Source organism: Pinus tabuliformis, chromosome 6 (assembly GCF_031772625.1).
Source record: "Pinus tabuliformis cultivar Carrire ecotype Pingquan chromosome 6, CPIR1, whole genome shotgun sequence".
Classification (NCBI taxonomy): Eukaryota; Viridiplantae; Streptophyta; class Pinopsida; order Pinales; family Pinaceae; genus Pinus; species Pinus tabuliformis.
Genome location: NC_142292.1, coordinates 1157116471 through 1157122470, shown reverse-complemented (window position 1 = coordinate 1157122470; position 6000 = coordinate 1157116471).

Here is a 6000-nt window from a genome sequence, read left to right as displayed (position 1 = left end):
TCAACATATTTAAGCTTTTGGTCAGGAGGCAGAGTTTTGGATAGTTTTATCATCTGAGGATTTTCTTCAGTTCCTATGTTACAGTCCTCAATGTCTGCATTTAGAGGCTGCATTTTGGGTTTCTTTGGAATATCATTAGAATCAAAGAAATCTTCCAAAGGAATTAATCTCGTGGGCAAATAGTTGTCTTTTAAATCAATAACTTTAGGTTCCCCCTCAATAATTTCATCAATTTCTATTTCTCTAAGATCTTGCAACTTTTTCTTGGTAAATTTCGTTGGGTGAAGTATTCGTCTTGCAGTTTCTACTAAAATGTCTGTTTCAATTTTATCTATTTGATGAAACTCAGCAACAGTGTTCGTGTCTATATTAGTGCTGGAAAATTCTTCTTTTAGGGTCAGAAAATTGTTAATCTGTGTATCACTGTCAAACACTTGCCAGTTTTTTATATTGTCAGGTACATTTGGCCTGTGTTTAATCTCAGTTGTAAACTAATGATTGGGTTCAAATGGCAGTTTACAAGTGCTGGCAAATGTTGCCAAACTGTGAGCATGCAAATTGTGTTTTCTTGGAATTTTGGCCAGCTGTGTTTCCAGAAACGTATTGAGGATCTCAACCGCTGCTCCTTTATAAGATCTTAATCTGGGATCATTTGTGAGGAAGTTCCCTTTTATCTGCTGGATGAATAAATTAGAGTCTCCCAATACTGATACCCTAATTGATCCTAAAATTTTGATCAATTTGAGTCCTAGCAGCAGAGCTTCATACTCAGCCATATTATAGGTACATCTAAAGTTCAACCTGTATGCATGACCTTCAGCATGATCATTTTCTAGATTGTGTACCCAAATTCCTGCTCCTGCTCCTAGTTTATTAACTGATCCATCAAATTCTAAATACCATAGGATCTCATCTTCATAGTTAGTATCAGGAGTCTTTGAAATTTGTTTACTAGGGAAATCTGGACTTTTAGTTTCATCTGGTTTCCCTTGTGTGTCTGATATATCATTGTTCACAGAAATTTCTTGAATTTGAACACTGGAGTTTTGGTGTATAATCTCTTCTTGTTGAAGTGGTAAAACCTTGATATTAGTTGCAGGATTAACCTCAGCATTGTATAGAATTGAGTCCATGTCAGAATGCATGGAGTAGATGGAAAAATTTTGGGGTTTCTCCTGGCTGCTCACCACGGATTTCATCAAAGTTTCTCGGTACAATCTCTTTGGCTGGCCAAATACTGAAATGGTAGCATAGGACATGTCCAATTGTAAAAATCCCTGGAGCTTTGCACCCTAAGATCTAGACAGCAACATTCCATATGTTGGTGGTATGTCAGCTACCACTACATCCATTAAAATTGTCTTGGCAGGGTATTGAACCAATGATACACATAGATCTTTGATTAATCCTAGACATCTAACTTGACTTGAATCAAAAGAGAATAAGTCTTTGTATGGCCTGGTAATATCTAGGTCCAACTTCTCCATTACGGATTTAGGCATTAAGTTATGAGAAGCACCAGAATCAAACATTGCATTATAAAGTATTTTATCATGAATGTTCAGACTTACATAGAAAGGAGGGACCCCTCCATCTACTGATTTGTCGTTTACCTCAAGGCCAAAAATTAATTCTGGTTGGTCATCAAGGACATTTATGACATCTTTGTTTCCCGAAATCTGGAGTGATCTTCTAATTTGATCTCTGTAGACATCATGCTTAGCCAATTCTGAAAATGGTATGGCTATCTTTAATTTGCCTATTTTAGTCTCGAGATTGAAAGGTTTTTCTGCTTGAATTTTTGCATTTCAGGCAGTGAGATTTTCTTTTTCTACTGTATTTTCTGTGTCTTTTTCTTTTCCAGAAGTGGTGTTGTGAGCTGAAGTTGCTTGCAAATCGATTTATAGAGGTTCTTCTACATTTCCTTCGGGAGGAAGGGAAGTAGAAGGTTGTTTATTAGGTTGTTGATTATCTGATATGTCTTCAATTGTTGGATTGTTTGGGTTAGGATTTGTTCTAGGGGTTTTTACAGGAGGATTCTTGATTTTAGCTTTGCTAGGTTGCTTAGTATCCTTCTGTTTATTAGTTTCAAGAACATCTATCCTTCTGCTCCTCAGATAATATTGCATGTGAACCTCATAGATGGTTGTATCATATCCCTCCCTAAAATCAAATGATTCACCTGATTGAATTTGGAATTGATTAAGAGTGTGAGCCTCTTGGTCTTCTTGGGTCAAGAAAATTTGTTGCTCACGATTGAGACCCATTAAGTTAATTTGAGTATCTTTTGTTGGTTCACTAGAAGTTGAAGCTTCAGCATAGTTTTCCTGGAATGGAGGTCTAATGTTTTGGTCAGGGCTAGCCTTTCCAGTATTAGAATTCTGGTTTTTTCTAAAGTTTGGATTTCTCCCAGTATTGCTCGGTTGATCATACCAAGTGGATTTCCTCTCAATTGTTTCTACTCTATCACCCAGTCTATCCATTCCTTTAATGATAGCATCTAATTTTTGTTCAAAGGTAGAAGGTTCTTCTTTGATGGGTATCCTCCTTTCAGCTCTAGCTCGAGCTCGTTTAGAAATCAGGTTCCCTAAGCTGGTATGCCATATCAGAGTCAAATGCGTCAGGGAATTTGATTAGGGCCAAGTCTGGAGGAGGTCTGAGATTCTGAGGAATAACAGTGTATACATTATTAAATCTGGAACAGTAATCTTGAATAATTTCTTGTGGGCCTCTTTTCAAGTTTTCATATTCTGATAAAATGTGTAGAGGATCCTTCTTCGTTTCCCATCTATTCAAGAAGGTCTGATAAAGAGCTTCTGGGTCATTGATAGTGTTTACAGGGACCGCTCTAAACCATGTTCTAACATCTCTAGTTAAACTTTGAACAAAGACTTTCATTCTGACATCATCATCATCAATCTCATAGTTTTCAAAATAATCTGTCATTTTCTTGGTATGTTGTTGAGCTGTGTAAGTGCCAGTACCATCAAAATAGGTGATTTTTCTTTGATAATCTTGAGGCATGGCCCCTGGATTTGCAGGCAGTTGCAGGGGAGCATAACAGTTTTCCATGTTTGTAGAGATAAGTGTAACAGCTGGAAGAGCAAGGATAACAGTGGAAATTTAAGTTGTGGATGGAGGAGTGGAAAGGAGGGTTTGAAGTGTTGATGGTGAGCTTGAAGACGTTGCAGCAATGGCAGAATGGATTTGTGATTTTCCAGAAGTAAGCTCAGTTTGGATAGTGTTCTGCAAATGTTTGTCACGGGGTGAACTAGCAGAATGTTCTTGGCTCTCCTGGCTTCTAAGGATTTTAGGAATCAGATTAGGATTTTCAAAGACAAGCGGGGGTTTGGGATCCGGATTTGATCTGGTGTAACAGATCTTTTTCTTTGGAGCCAATTTCTGAGTATGTTTTTAGTTTTTCTTGAAATAGTTTAGGAAGTTTTAGATGAGGAGATTATGAAATTTCCTAAAGATCTACTGAAACAAGGGACTGATCAAGTATTTGAGACAATTGTTCAATACATAAACTAGACTGGAGATAGACTGAAGTAGCATTTATTTATTTTTGCAATTGCAAAACAAAAGCAGTTTCAAAGGCTACCTGGCCAACTTCAGGCTCCATCTGTAGCTTATGAAATAAACAACAGTAACAAACAATTATTCAGGTCCCCAGCGGAGTCGCCAATGATGTTATCACTCAGGTTGTTCCCAAAAGTTGTAAGAAAGGGAATACGGCTGAGGTAACCACAGACCAATCTTTTAGATACATGTTCTAGCCAATCTACATCCAGAGAGGGCTCTCTCTTTATAATTTAGCTTTGTTTTGAGGTATATTAGGCTAACTATGAAGTGAAAGGGTTTTGTTTTGAGTTTGGTTGGAGGGATGGAGATTCAATAGAATAGTGAGGTAAAACTGGAAAGTTTCAGTCCGTTGGGCATGATGGAGTCAAAGAAGGATAGCTTCCTGGATTAGGTTTCTTATCATAGGATGTATCACAGAGCAAGGTACTCAAATATGGAACAATTTATAGGCTAGAATCAGATGGAATGGAGTCAATTGAGTGAAGGGCGGTTAAGAATCCTTCATCATATTTGACAGAGGGAAAATGGATGATTACTGCTGAGGAGCAATTAAGAATTCCTTAGAAAATATTCAAGATGAAAGAATCAGGGGAAACAGGAGAAATTAAGAATTTACTTTTTATTCTAATTCTGAAGAAAACATAAAAAATAACAAAGATTGAAGACAGAGTGCAGTCAAGCAAATTCTGAATTATTCTTTTTCTTTACTATTTAGATCATGAAACATAGATGATATAGAAAACAAAGAAACTATAAAACACAAGTTAGAAAAAACTTATTGATCCATAAGATGATTCAAGAATTCTGTAACATGGTCCTTAGCCTCAATTCCTTATCCAGTAAGCCAAACAAAAATGGTTCCAACAGCCTTTTATTCCAGAAAACTTCAGTATTACAGTTAGATACTATGAACACCCACCAACCAACCCCAAATACTTCGTCTGGGGGGTCATTTATACAAAAATATAAAATATCTTACAAAATATCTTATAGAAATAATATCTGGTGATGATTAATGCGTTTTACAAAGATAGAGACAGACAGTCTCGAAAACAGGGGAACAATAAATTGATGCAATAAATTGATGTTGTGTTGGTTATTCCATCTTTATGAGATGTACCGGAGGTAGGTGCTACGAGTCGGATGCTCTTTAACTCTGATGTGATGCGCTTTGACCCGCATGACTCTGATTCATTTCTGTTCTCCGCATTATAGTAGATGGTCCAAAATTTTTAATTGACTAGAGATACCAAAGATGAGTTTATAGAATCTCTAACATACTTCGCCACCACTGCGGTCCTGGTAATTTATGTCTCTGAAGCTTCCTCAAAGTTTCGTCAGTCTCTGTGTATCTGAAGAAATTAGTTGGGATGGTAAACAGATGCTCTACTTCGTGCTCAATGTAGAACAAATTTTCCAGGCTGTCGTATAGGGTTTGGCTAGATGGAAGTTCCTTCTCTCCTGAAGTACTTGATGATGTATTAACTTGATCAGTAGCATATTTATTCAACTTGTGCGTGTAATCTACATGTCTCATTAGACGATCATTACTCCCCAAAGGAATTGGAAAACTTTTTTTGTGCAAAATTGTAAACTTTTCTGTGAAAGAATCAATCTCTACTTGCATGTCCTGGCATCTCCGTTCCAAATTTTGCATCAGAGTTCTCATGGTTAGAACTCTCTTGATTTCTAGAATGGTTCCTGTTCTATCTCTGATTTCCAGTGCTTCCAATACTTCACTGGCCTTGGTGTTCAAAAAATGTATTAGCCAGTTAGCTTGTTCAGGCATCTGCCCCAATAAAGCCCTTGCCTTTTGAATCTCCACTTGGGCTACTCTTACTAGGTCAATCTGCTCATAGATGACTTGGATAGATCTCCACACATTACTAAGGGATTGATTGATGTTGGTCCACAAAATTCCTTTGATTTCTGCTAGATGTTTATCCAGAGCGAGATCATTTTCTAATGCTCTCACCTTGTTCTCCAATGTTTTTACCTCCCTTGTTTTCTCTGCCACATTTATTTTGGATTTATCATAATTCTTTTCCACCTTTGTCAATTGCTCTTTGACCAGTTTCAATTCTGATACTTGTAACTTTAATTCTTCCATGGTTTTTATCATTTGTTCTGTACTCATAGTAGTACTACTGCCTGGTGCTGTTGTTGTTGTTGTGGTTGTTGCTGAGGTACCTGTGATGATCTCTGTTGTTGATGCCAGGACAGTGGGAGGCAATGTTGTCATAAGTGTGGAGGGGGCAGTAGTGACTGTTGGGACTACTTCAGGTGGTTGGGAGGTTGACTCTCCCTACTTTTCTTGTAGATCTTTCTCCAATTCCTGCTCTGTCTCACTCAATCTCTCATTCAGTCTCATGATCAGGTCCATCATGTCCTCTTCAGATTTCTGTTGTGCAACTT